The 13,144-nt window shown below is 46.2% G+C and overlaps 7 non-coding genes and 1 pseudogene across 7 annotated transcripts; all 8 read left to right on the forward strand.

Annotated features, from left to right (window-relative positions):
- The first annotated feature begins 598 nt into the window (after positions 1–598).
- LOC141198471 (U2 spliceosomal RNA) lies at positions 599–789 on the forward strand. The gene has a single exon (XR_012270420.1). It is a non-coding gene; the product is annotated as a U2 spliceosomal RNA (small nuclear RNA).
- Positions 790–1,904: 1,115 nt separating this feature from the next.
- Positions 1,905–2,092, forward strand: LOC141197864 (U2 spliceosomal RNA). Its single transcript, XR_012269891.1, has one exon. It is a non-coding gene; the product is annotated as a U2 spliceosomal RNA (small nuclear RNA).
- A 1,115-nt stretch (positions 2,093–3,207) lies between these two features.
- Positions 3,208–3,398, forward strand: LOC141198077 (U2 spliceosomal RNA). The gene has a single exon (XR_012270041.1). It is a non-coding gene; the product is annotated as a U2 spliceosomal RNA (small nuclear RNA).
- Positions 3,399–4,513: 1,115 nt separating this feature from the next.
- On the forward strand, positions 4,514–4,704 carry LOC141198078 (U2 spliceosomal RNA). The gene has a single exon (XR_012270042.1). It is a non-coding gene; the product is annotated as a U2 spliceosomal RNA (small nuclear RNA).
- A 1,115-nt stretch (positions 4,705–5,819) lies between these two features.
- LOC141198079 (U2 spliceosomal RNA) lies at positions 5,820–6,010 on the forward strand. Its single transcript, XR_012270043.1, has one exon. It is a non-coding gene; the product is annotated as a U2 spliceosomal RNA (small nuclear RNA).
- Positions 6,011–8,963: 2,953 nt separating this feature from the next.
- Positions 8,964–9,154, forward strand: LOC141197977 (U2 spliceosomal RNA). The gene has a single exon (XR_012269976.1). It is a non-coding gene; the product is annotated as a U2 spliceosomal RNA (small nuclear RNA).
- A 1,115-nt stretch (positions 9,155–10,269) lies between these two features.
- On the forward strand, positions 10,270–10,460 carry LOC141198459 (U2 spliceosomal RNA). Its single transcript, XR_012270409.1, has one exon. It is a non-coding gene; the product is annotated as a U2 spliceosomal RNA (small nuclear RNA).
- Positions 10,461–11,575: 1,115 nt separating this feature from the next.
- LOC141198002 (U2 spliceosomal RNA) lies at positions 11,576–11,653 on the forward strand (annotated as a pseudogene).
- Positions 11,654–13,144: the final 1,491 nt, after the last annotated feature.

Genomic DNA, 13,144 nt, shown 5'->3' on the forward strand with positions numbered 1-13,144 from the left:
TTCTTTCATTTAATGCCTGCAGACTATAAAAGAGAACCCAACCCAAAAAGTTTGGTTGATTAGTCTGTGGCATTCTGTTAAACTGTTGCTTATGGCGGTCTCTGTGAGCTTCTCAGCGACATTCAGCCAGCCAGGTATCCTGCCTGCAGTAGATGGAATGTGGCAATGGAACGCTGGCTGCGCGTGTCATAATAGGCTCTGAGCCTTTATATACCTGTGCACAGCAGCAGCCACCTTCAGTCTGCTGCTGGACAGCCAGCAGCAGCAGCAGCAGGAGAGGTATGTAATCAGGAGCCCTCCTGCTAAGGGTAGACAGCTGCTCGTTCCACCCCACCCCCCGCCTTAATTGGTTCTCCTCCCTTCCAACGGTGTTGAGGCGGGTGGGAACAGCAGGGGGTGAAGGTGCTGTGTTTAAAGAGGTGGAGTTATGCAGATCTAAAACGCGTGGATTGCAGCAGCAGCAAGCCGAAAAGTGCAGGCATGTAAGGGATCTAGAGGTTGACAACATGTCTTCTTAACGGGAGTCCAGGAGCTCATCTCCACAAATGGACTTTTCAGGATCCTTGGGTGGCTCCGTAGTTTGAAACCAATTCTGGTTATCGCTTCTCGGCCTTTTGGCTAAGATCAAGTGTAGTATCTGTTCTTATCAGTTTAATATCTGATACGTCCCCTATCTGGGGACCATATATTAAATGGATTTTTAGAACAGGGAGATGGAAAAAGAGCTTGCTCTGTCCACTCCACGCATTGACCTGGTATTGCAGTATCTCCATGACCGGTGCACCCCTTCTTTAATGCAGTTTCTAAAATCAGAAAGAATTGAATTCAATGTTTTTTGTTCATTTTGCTTGTTTGTCGGATTTTGGGATGGACTCTTTGGCTTTGCTTTTCTTCTCCTCATTGGATTTTTCATGTTCAAAGTTGCAGAAGCCAGATTACAAGCTCATTTTGGTTCAACTTCAGCAACTGTGCATTGCATTGCCATGTAATGTGATGCAATGCTATCTTTCTAGCTCTCCCTTTTTACTTCCTTTTGGATAAACAGACATATTAGGCAAGCATTTTGGAGCTTTCACCTAAATAACTACAGGTGGTGAGATAAGCTGCACAATATAATTGACCTTTCAGTATATTGTTGCACACACACCATCTATTTAGCAAATGCCCTTGTTATCAACAGCAGCCTTTTAAACTCACCTGAGCTAACAGGTATGTGCGCTGGTTACTCTGCTGCGCTTAAAATTTCTTTTTTGGTTTGCTACAATGCCTTTTCTGAAACGTTGTCTCCTTCTGCTGGAACACTGACTTCTTTCATTTAATGCCTGCAGACTATAAAAGAGAACCCAACCCAAAAAGTTTGGTTGATTAGTCTGTGGCATTCTGTTAAACTGTTGCTTATGGCGGTCTCTGTGAGCTTCTCAGCGACATTCAGCCAGCCAGGTATCCTGCCTGCAGTAGATGGAATGTGGCAATGGAACGCTGGCTGCGCGTGTCATAATAGGCTCTGAGCCTTTATATACCTGTGCACAGCAGCAGCCACCTTCAGTCTGCTGCTGGACAGCCAGCAGCAGCAGCAGCAGGAGAGGTATGTAATCAGGAGCCCTCCTGCTAAGGGTAGACAGCTGCTCGTTCCACCCCACCCCCCGCCTTAATTGGTTCTCCTCCCTTCCAACGGTGTTGAGGCGGGTGGGAACAGCAGGGGGTGAAGGTGCTGTGTTTAAAGAGGTGGAGTTATGCAGATCTAAAACGCGTGGATTGCAGCAGCAGCAAGCCTAAAAGTGCAGGCATGTAAGGGATCTAGAGGTTGACAACATGTCTTCTTAACGGGAGTCCAGGAGCTCATCTCCACAAATGGACTTTTCAGGATCCTTGGGTGGCTCCGTAGTTTGAAACCAATTCTGGTTATCGCTTCTCGGCCTTTTGGCTAAGATCAAGTGTAGTATCTGTTCTTAGTTTAATATCTGATACGTCCCCTATCTGGGGACCATATATTAAATGGATTTTTAGAACAGGGAGATGGAAAAAGAGCTTGCTCTGTCCACTCCACGCATTGACCTGGTATTGCAGTATCTCCAGGACCGGTGCACCCCTTCTTTAATGCAGTTTCTAAAATCAGAAAGAATTGAATTCAATGTTTTTTGTTCATTTTGCTTGTTTGTCGGATTTTGGGATGGACTCTTTGGCTTTGCTTTTCTTCTCCTCATTGGATTTTTCATGTTCAAAGTTGCAGAAGCCAGATTACAAGCTCATTTTGGTTCAACTTCAGCAACTGTGCATTGCATTGCCATGTAATGTGATGCAATGCTATCTTTCTAGCTCTCCCTTTTTACTTCCTTTTGGATAAACAGACATATTAGGCAAGCATTTTGGAGCTTTCACCTAAATAACTACAGGTGGTGAGATAAGCTGCACAATATAATTGACCTTTCAGTATATTGTTGCACACACACCATCTATTTAGCAAATGCCCTTGTTATCAACAGCAGCCTTTTAAACTCACCTGAGCTAACAGGTATGTGCGCTGGTTACTCTGCTGCGCTTAAAATTTCTTTTTTGGTTTGCTACAATGCCTTTTCTGAAACGTTGTCTCCTTCTGCTGGAACACTGACTTCTTTCATTTAATGCCTGCAGACTATAAAAGAGAACCCAACCCAAAAAGTTTGGTTGATTAGTCTGTGGCATTCTGTTAAACTGTTGCTTATGGCGGTCTCTGTGAGCTTCTCAGCGACATTCAGCCAGCCAGGTATCCTGCCTGCAGTAGATGGAATGTGGCAATGGAACGCTGGCTGCGCGTGTCATAATAGGCTCTGAGCCTTTATATACCTGTGCACAGCAGCAGCCACCTTCAGTCTGCTGCTGGACAGCCAGCAGCAGCAGCAGAAGGAGAGGTATGTAATCAGGAGCCCTCCTGCTAAGGGTAGACAGCTGCTCGTTCCACCCCACCCCCCGCCTTAATTGGTTCTCCTCCCTTCCAACGGTGTTGAGGCGGGTGGGAACAGCAGGGGGTGAAGGTGCTGTGTTTAAAGAGGTGGAGTTATGCAGATCTAAAACGCGTGGATTGCAGCAGCAGCAAGCCGAAAAGTGCAGGCATGTAAGGGATCTAGAGGTTGACAACATGTCTTCTTAACGGGAGTCCAGGAGCTCATCTCCACAAATGGACTTTTCAGGATCCTTGGGTGGCTCCGTAGTTTGAAACCAATTCTGGTTATCGCTTCTCGGCCTTTTGGCTAAGATCAAGTGTAGTATCTGTTCTTATCAGTTTAATATCTGATACGTCCCCTATCTGGGGACCATATATTAAATGGATTTTTAGAACAGGGAGATGGAAAAAGAGCTTGCTCTGTCCACTCCACGCATTGACCTGGTATTGCAGTATCTCCAGGACCGGTGCACCCCTTCTTTAATGCAGTTTCTAAAATCAGAAAGAATTGAATTCAATGTTTTTTGTTCATTTTGCTTGTTTGTCGGATTTTGGGATGGACTCTTTGGCTTTGCTTTTCTTCTCCTCATTGGATTTTTCATGTTCAAAGTTGCAGAAGCCAGATTACAAGCTCATTTTGGTTGAACTTCAGCAACTGTGCATTGCATTGCCATGTAATGTGATGCAATGCTATCTTTCTAGCTCTCCCTTTTTACTTCCTTTTGGATAAACAGACATATTAGGCAAGCATTTTGGAGCTTTCACCTAAATAACTACAGGTGGTGAGATAAGCTGCACAATATAATTGACCTTTCAGTATATTGTTGCACACACACCATCTATTTAGCAAATGCCCTTGTTATCAACAGCAGCCTTTTAAACTCACCTGAGCTAACAGGTATGTGCGCTGGTTACTCTGCTGCGCTTAAAATTTCTTTTTTGGTTTGCTACAATGCCTTTTCTGAAACGTTGTCTCCTTCTGCTGGAACACTGACTTCTTTCATTTAATGCCTGCAGACTATAAAAGAGAACCCAACCCAAAAAGTTTGGTTGATTAGTCTGTGGCATTCTGTTAAACTGTTGCTTATGGCGGTCTCTGTGAGCTTCTCAGCGACATTCAGCCAGCCAGGTATCCTGCCTGCAGTAGATGGAATGTGGCAATGGAACGCTGGCTGCGCGTGTCATAATAGGCTCTGAGCCTTTATATACCTGTGCACAGCAGCAGCCACCTTCAGTCTGCTGCTGGACAGCCAGCAGCAGCAGCAGCAGGAGAGGTATGTAATCAGGAGCCCTCCTGCTAAGGGTAGACAGCTGCTCGTTCCACCCCACCCCCCGCCTTAATTGGTTCTCCTCCCTTCCAACGGTGTTGAGGCGGGTGGGAACAGCAGGGGGTGAAGGTGCTGTGTTTAAAGAGGTGGAGTTATGCAGATCTAAAACGCGTGGATTGCAGCAGCAGCAAGCCGAAAAGTGCAGGCATGTAAGGGATCTAGAGGTTGACAACATGTCTTCTTAACGGGAGTCCAGGAGCTCATCTCCACAAATGGACTTTTCAGGATCCTTGGGTGGCTCCGTAGTTTGAAACCAATTCTGGTTATCGCTTCTCGGCCTTTTGGCTAAGATCAAGTGTAGTATCTGTTCTTATCAGTTTAATATCTGATACGTCCCCTATCTGGGGACCATATATTAAATGGATTTTTAGAACAGGGAGATGGAAAAAGAGCTTGCTCTGTCCACTCCACGCATTGACCTGGTATTGCAGTATCTCCAGGACCGGTGCACCCCTTCTTTAATGCAGTTTCTAAAATCAGAAAGAATTGAATTCAATGCTTTTTGTTCATTTTGCTTGTTTGTCGGATTTTGGGATGGACTCTTTGGCTTTGCTTTTCTTCTCCTCATTGGATTTTTCATGTTCAAAGTTGCAGAAGCCAGATTACAAGCTCATTTTGGTTCAACTTCAGCAACTGTGCATTGCATTGCCATGTAATGTGATGCAATGCTATCTTTCTAGCTCTCCCTTTTTATTTCCTTTTGGATAAACAGACATATTAGGCAAGCATTTTGGAGCTTTCACCTAAATAACTACAGGTGGTGAGATAAGCTGCACAATATAATTGACCTTTCAGTATATTGTTGCACACACACCATCTATTTAGCAAATGCCCTTGTTATCAACAGCAGCCTTTTAAACTCACCTGAGCTAACAGGTATGTGCGCTGGTTACTCTGCTGCGCTTAAAATTTCTTTTTTGGTTTGCTACAATGCCTTTTCTGAAACGTTGTCTCCTTCTGCTGGAACACTGACTTCTTTCATTTAATGCCTGCAGACTATAAAAGAGAACCCAACCCAAAAAGTTTGGTTGATTATTCTGTGGCATTCTGTTAAATTGTTGCTTATGGCGGTCTCTGTGAGCTTCTCAGCGACATTCAGCCAGCCAGGTATCCTGCCTGCAGTAGATGGAATGTGGCAATGGAACGCTGGCTGCGCGTGTCATAATAGGCTCTGAGCCTTTATATACCTGTGCACAGCAGCAGCCACCTTCAGTCTGCTGCTGGACAGCCAGCAGCAGCAGCAGCAGGAGAGGTATGTAATCAGGAGCCCTCCTGCTAAGGGTAGACAGCTGCTCGTTCCACCCCACCCCCCGCCTTAATTGGTTCTCCTCCCTTCCAACGGTGTTGAGGCGGGTGGGAACAGCAGGGGGTGAAGGTGCTGTGTTTAAAGAGGTGGAGTTATGCAGATCTAAAACGCGTGGATTGCAGCAGCAGCAAGCCGAAAAGTGCAGGCATGTAAGGGATCTAGAGGTTGACAACATGTCTTCTTAACGGGAGTCCAGGAGCTCATCTCCACAAATGGACTTTTCAGGATCCTTGGGTGGCTCCGTAGTTTGAAACCAATTCTGGTTATCGCTTCTCGGCCTTTTGGCTAAGATCAAGTGTAGTATCTGTTCTTATCAGTTTAATATCTGATACGTCCCCTATCTGGGGACCATATATTAAATGGATTTTTAGAACAGGGAGATGGAAAAAGAGCTTGCTCTGTCCACTCCACGCATTGACCTGGTATTGCAGTATCTCCAGGACCGGTGCACCCCTTCTTTAATGCAGTTTCTAAAATCAGAAAGAATTGAATTCAATGTTTTTTGTTCATTTTGCTTGTTTGTCGGATTTTGGGATGGACTCTTTGGCTTTGCTTTTCTTCTCCTCATTGGATTTTTCATGTTCAAAGTTGCAGAAGCCAGATTACAAGCTCATTTTGGTTCAACTTCAGCAACTGTGCATTGCATTGCCATGTAATGTGATGCAATGCTATCTTTCTAGCTCTCCCTTTTTACTTCCTTTTGGATAAACAGACATATTAGGCAAGCATTTTGGAGCTTTCACCTAAATAACTACAGGTGGTGAGATAAGCTGCACAATATAATTGACCTTTCAGTATATTGTTGCACACACACCATCTATTTAGCAAATGCCCTTGTTATCAACAGCAGCCTTTTAAACTCACCTGAGCTAACAGGTATGTGCGCTGGTTACTCTGCTGCGCTTAAAATTTCTTTTTTGGTTTGCTACAATGCCTTTTCTGAAACGTTGTCTCCTTCTGCTGGAACACTGACTTCTTTCATTTAATGCCTGCAGACTATAAAAGAGAACCCAACCCAAAAAGTTTGGTTGATTAGTCTGTGGCATTCTGTTAAACTGTTGCTTATGGCGGTCTCTGTGAGCTTCTCAGCGACATTCAGCCAGCCAGGTATCCTGCCTGCAGTAGATGGAATGTGGCAATGGAACGCTGGCTGCGCGTGTCATAATAGGCTCTGAGCCTTTATATACCTGTGCACAGCAGCAGCCACCTTCAGTCTGCTGCTGGACAGCCAGCAGCAGCAGCAGCAGGAGAGGTATGTAATCAGGAGCCCTCCTGCTAAGGGTAGACAGCTGCTCGTTCCACCCCACCCCCCGCCTTAATTGGTTCTCCTCCCTTCCAACGGTGTTGAGGCGGGTGGGAACAGCAGGGGGTGAAGGTGCTGTGTTTAAAGAGGTGGAGTTATGCAGATCTAAAACGCGTGGATTGCAGCAGCAGCAAGCCGAAAAGTGCAGGCATGTAAGGGATCTAGAGGTTGACAACATGTCTTCTTAACGGGAGTCCAGGAGCTCATCTCCACAAATGGACTTTTCAGGATCCTTGGGTGGCTCCGTAGTTTGAAACCAATTCTGGTTATCGCTTCTCGGCCTTTTGGCTAAGATCAAGTGCAGTGATCTACCGGTTGCTGCCTTGGTCTTGGCTGAGAGGTGCCTTGGGTACCCGGCTCCTTGGCCTCGGGGGATCGCTGCATGTAGCAGTGCGGCTTCACCCCCTTGCTGCTTTTGGGGAGCCGGATTAGTCCCGGGGCAACGAGGGGCGATCAGCCTGCCTGCTTTTTTTAAGTAGGCGAGGAGGATTTTTGCCACCTTTGGTGTGAAGATATGGACGGGAGAAGCCCAAATATGCTGACCTGTGAAGAGGTCCCAGTTTTTGCAAGATTGAAGAATGCAGTGCGGTTTATTTTTTTGGATCCAGAGAAGAAGAAGTCTGGCTTGTTTTTTTTGGTAGAGAAGATTTTGTTTGGACTATTGGAAGTTCAAATGGAACAAGTTTTGTCTATGTTGGAGTTCCCGAAGAGAGGGATATATGATGTTATTTTTTGTTCAGAAGATATCTTTTCTGACTTTTGGAAGAGAATGGATCTAGTGAAGGAAGATTCGATACTTGAAGGTGTTTTTTTTGTGTCGCATTTTCCTAGGAAGGAAAGGCTAATAGTAATAAGGATGTATAGTCCTTTCATATTGGAAGAAGAGATCATGACCTTTTTATCCCGGTACTGTGAGAAAGTGAGTTCTGCTGGCAAAATGTTTAACCGATATGGTTTTTGGACCACGAGGTGGAGGTTCCTGGTCAAGTTCAAGGAAAGTTCGGATGGTGTTGTGGTACTCCCACCAAGTAGATTCAAAATCGGGACAGTTAATGGAGATATGTTCTTTACAGGTATGCCGAAGTTTTGTAGGCGTTGTAAACAGTATGGCCATGAAAAGGATTCCTGTACATTACAGTGGTGTGCCAAGTGTGAAGAAGTGGGACATAAGGCAGAGAATTGTGAAAAAAGTAAGAAATGTAATCTATGTGGTGGCAGTGGTCATTTATATGATTGCTGTCCTGTCAATAAAAGGGAGGAGAAGTCAGTTGACAAGGAAGATGGAAAAGAAGAAGAGTCTGAAGCTGCCCCCCATGATGAAACGGAAGAGAACATATCTCAAAAGAAGGAGGAACAAATAAGAGATATAAGAAAAGAAGGTGATCATATGGAAGAAGATACTGAGAGTGATATCACAGACGTTGAGATTGAAAATACTAGCTTGGAAGAAGAAGTGGAGGTGGATAGGGAGTCAGAAGATCAGGAGGAAAGTGAGTCCTCCAGTCAGGATGAAAAGGAAGGTGCTGTAAGTAATATGGAAGAGGAGGAGGAGGGTGAAGAAACTAGTGAAGAAGAAAGAGAGGATGTCGCATGTGAAGCCAGAGAAGAAATTGAAGGAGTTTTGTCATCTGGGAAGGACTCTAGTAAAGCAAAGGATGTTTCAGAAAAAAATATGAGGGAGATGGAGGAGAGACAAGAAGTGTTGAAAATGCTAAAGAGTTGTGAAGGGGGGAGTCAGGCTAGTCTAAGGCGCAAAGTGTGGAATAACATTTATAGCGATATGCATCGTTTTTTTTCAACTTACAGAATACCTCAGTCGTTGGCTAAAGAGGTAGAAGAAGCTTGGGATGGTCGGTTTCTGGATGGAAGGCTTTTGAATGCCTTGGCAGCATATGGCCTGAAGAGAGGAATGTTGCCTTAAATCGTAATGGTAAAGATTGTAATGTTGTGATGTAAAGAATATGGAATAACTGTATTGTGATAATATAAACGTATATATATAAAATAAGATTGGAAAAATGGATATATGACCCACAATGATGGATAACAACCTAATACCATTTGGAAATCATTGCAAAGCATGAAATGGTAAATATGGGACTTGTAATCTGAGTGGAAAAAAAAAAAAAAAAAAAAAAAAAAAATCTGTTCTTATCAGTTTAATATCTGATACGTCCCCTATCTGGGGACCATATATTAAATGGATTTTTAGAACAGGGAGATGGAAAAAGAGCTTGCTCTGTCCACTCCACGCATTGACCTGGTATTGCAGTATCTCCAGGACCGGTGCACCCCTTCTTTAATGCAGTTTCTAAAATCAGAAAGAATTGAATTCAATGTTTTTTGTTCATTTTGCTTGTTTGTCGGATTTTGGGATGGACTCTTTGGCTTTGCTTTTCTTCTCCTCATTGGATTTTTCATGTTCAAAGTTGCAGAAGCCAGATTACAAGCTCATTTTGGTTCAACTTCAGCAACTGTGCATTGCATTGCCATGTAATGTGATGCAATGCTATCTTTCTAGCTCTCCCTTTTTACTTCCTTTTGGATAAACAGACATATTAGGCAAGCATTTTGGAGCTTTCACCTAAATAACTACAGGTGGTGAGATAAGCTGCACAATATAATTGACCTTTCAGTATATTGTTGCACACACACCATCTATTTAGCAAATGCCCTTGTTATCAACAGCAGCCTTTTAAACTCACCTGAGCTAACAGGTATGTGCGCTGGTTACTCTGCTGCGCTTAAAATTTCTTTTTTGGTTTGCTACAATGCCTTTTCTGAAACGTTGTCTCCTTCTGCTGGAACACTGACTTTTTTCATTTAATGCCTGCAGACTATAAAAGAGAACCCAACCCAAAAAGTTTGGTTGATTAGTCTGTGGCATTCTGTTAAACTGTTGCTTATGGCGGTCTCTGTGAGCTTCTCAGCGACATTCAGCCAGCCAGGTATCCTGCCTGCAGTAGATGGAATGTGGCAATGGAACGCTGGCTGCGCGTGTCATAATAGGCTCTGAGCCTTTATATACCTGTGCACAGCAGCAGCCACCTTCAGTCTGCTGCTGGACAGCCAGCAGCAGCAGCAGCAGGAGAGGTATGTAATCAGGAGCCCTCCTGCTAAGGGTAGACAGCTGCTCGTTCCACCCCACCCCCCGCCTTAATTGGTTCTCCTCCCTTCCAACGGTGTTGAGGCGGGTGGGAACAGCAGGGGGTGAAGGTGCTGTGTTTAAAGAGGTGGAGTTATGCAGATCTAAAACGCGTGGATTGCAGCAGCAGCAAGCCGAAAAGTGCAGGCATGTAAGGGATCTAGAGGTTGACAACATGTCTTCTTAACGGGAGTCCAGGAGCTCATCTCCACAAATGGACTTTTCAGGATCCTTGGGTGGCTCCGTAGTTTGAAACCAATTCTGGTTATCGCTTCTCGGCCTTTTGGCTAAGATCAAGTGTAGTATCTGTTCTTATCAGTTTAATATCTGATACGTCCCCTGTCTGGGGACCATATATTAAATGGATTTTTAGAACAGGGAGATGGAAAAAGAGCTTGCTCTGTCCACTCCACGCATTGACCTGGTATTGCAGTATCTCCAGGACCGGTGCACCCCTTCTTTAATGCAGTTTCTAAAATCAGAAAGAATTGAATTCAATGTTTTTTGTTCATTTTGCTTGTTTGTCGGATTTTGGGATGGACTCTTTGGCTTTGCTTTTCTTCTCCTCATTGGATTTTTCATGTTCAAAGTTGCAGAAGCCAGATTACAAGCTCATTTTGGTTCAACTTCAGCAACTGTGCATTGCATTGCCATGTAATGTGATGCAATGCTATCTTTCTAGCTCTCCCTTTTTACTTCCTTTTGGATAAACAGACATATTAGGCAAGCATTTTGGAGCTTTCACCTAAATAACTACAGGTGGTGAGATAAGCTGCACAATATAATTGACCTTTCAGTATATTGTTGCACACACACCATCTATTTAGCAAATGCCCTTGTTATCAACAGCAGCCTTTTAAACTCACCTGAGCTAACAGGTATGTGTGCTGGTTACTCTGCTGCGCTTAAAATTTCTTTTTTGGTTTGCTACAATGCCTTTTCTGAAACGTTGTCTCCTTCTGCTGGAACACTGACTTCTTTCATTTAATGCCTGCAGACTATAAAAGAGAACCCAACCCAAAAAGTTTGGTTGATTAGTCTGTGGCATTCTGTTAAACTGTTGCTTATGGCGGTCTCTGTGAGCTTCTCAGCGACATTCAGCCAGCCAGGTATCCTGCCTGCAGTAGATGGAATGTGGCAATGGAACGCTGGCTGCGCGTGTCATAATAGGCTCTGAGCCTTTATATACCTGTGCACAGCAGCAGCCACCTTCAGTCTGCTGCTGGACAGCCAGCAGCAGCAGCAGCAGGAGAGGTATGTAATCAGGAGCCCTCCTGCTAAGGGTAGACAGCTGCTCGTTCCACCGCACCCCCCGCCTTAATTGGTTCTCCTCCCTTCCAACGGTGTTGAGGCGGGTGGGAACAGCAGGGGGTGAAGGTGCTGTGTTTAAAGAGGTGGAGTTATGCAGATCTAAAACGCGTGGATTGCAGCAGCAGCAAGCCGAAAAGTGCAGGCATGTAAGGGATCTAGAGGTTGACAACATGTCTTCTTAACGGGAGTCCAGGAGCTCATCTCCACAAATGGACTTTTCAGGATCCTTGGGTGGCTCCGTAGTTTGAAACCAATTCTGGTTATCGCTTCTCGGCCTTTTGGCTAAGATCAAGTGTAGTATCTGTTCTTTTAAGAACACAAGAGCTACGATCTACACTTGACGAGAGCGATCGAACTCGGAAGGAGAAGAGCTTCGGAGCCCAGCTGACATCGGAGAAAGAAGGCGGATATCGGTGGGAGGAAGAAGCTCTAAAGAATCCAGAAGAAGACGAAGACTCGGAGAAGAATCGGGCTGTCCTGTGGAATCTTCGAGGAAGAAAATCATCGAGACAAAGACCTTTCGGGGAATTTGTCCAGAACACGACGGGAGAAGAATCTGCATAGCTCCACCCATTCCGGGAAGAGTTCCAGATCCAGCTCCAAGAAGTAACTGCAGGAGGAAAGCCATGGCAAGCGCTGCGAGAAAGGCCGAAAAGAAGAGCCTGGAGCTGGGGACAGCCAGGAGGGCCCAGCCAGGAGCCTATTCTGACCCCAAGGACTCTGCCTCCACGACTGGCCAGCAGAAGGGACCCCAGAAGCCCCGCCACGAAGCTCCAGCCCTGGAGCCATGGATGCGGCAGACGGTGGCCCTGAAGCTGAAGGAAGTGGATGGGAGGGTGCCGGACATGTCCTCGGACGTGTTCTGCCAGAAGATGCTGCTGGATCGAGGCTTCTCCAGGTCGGACACCCTCAGCATCCAGACCTTCTTGACGGGGATCTTCTTCGTCACCTTCGCCACTGTGAACACCTGCAGGAGGTTCTGGGAAATGGTAAGCGCAAAAGGACCGGATAATTCTTTCTCTGCCTTTACAGGTAGCTGCCCTATCCAGAGGGATGAAAGGAGGATCACGGTCTCCATGCGCAACCCGCACACCCCAGGCCAAGACATCTGTACCTTCCTGAGACGCTTCTGTTTGGTTGTGAAGGAACCCTCTCACATCCTGAATGGACTCGGCTTCTGGACAGGTAAGTGGTCGGTGACCGTTAGACTTCACAGGGACCTGGCGTACTCAGACGGACTTCGGCACCTGCCCCCGACATTCTCCCTGGGCAACTCCTACGGCCTCATCTATTACCCGGACATGCCGCGGAACTGCAGGAGATGCGGCAAGAACGGCCACGAGATGAAGGACTGCAAGGAGGATGCCTGCAGGATTTGTCGAGTGACGGGACACAGCTCGAAGGACTGCCCGAAGAAGACGTCCTGCAACCTGTGTGGGCTGGCGGCTCATCTGTACAAGGATTGCCCCAGGCGTGAGAGATCCTGGGCATCGGTGGTTGCGACGACCCCAGCTACGGAGGACAAGGCCCCGACGACCAGGCCTGTGAAGGTCAAAGACGCGACGACCAAGGCCCCAGCGGCCAAGGCCGAGACGACCAAGGCCAAAGCGGTCAAGGAGTCGGTGGCCAAAGCCCCAGCGACGGTCCCAGCAGCTCCGAAGCAGAAGAAAAAGTCAAAGGAGGGTAAGAGTTCTGTCACCCCTCTCTCGATCCCTTCCCCTGCCACCCCCGTCCAATCCCCCCCCACCCCGGCCACCCCTGCTGAGGATTCCACTTCCTCTTCCTCCTTCCCCTACTCCTCAGCAGGTGTCCTTTCCCCTGCCCGGGCAGC

This window comes from Phyllobates terribilis, unplaced genomic scaffold, assembly GCF_046119375.1.
Source record: "Phyllobates terribilis strain yellow unplaced genomic scaffold, ASM4611937v1 Scaffold_94__1_contigs__length_6153435, whole genome shotgun sequence".
Classification (NCBI taxonomy): Eukaryota; Metazoa; Chordata; class Amphibia; order Anura; family Dendrobatidae; genus Phyllobates; species Phyllobates terribilis.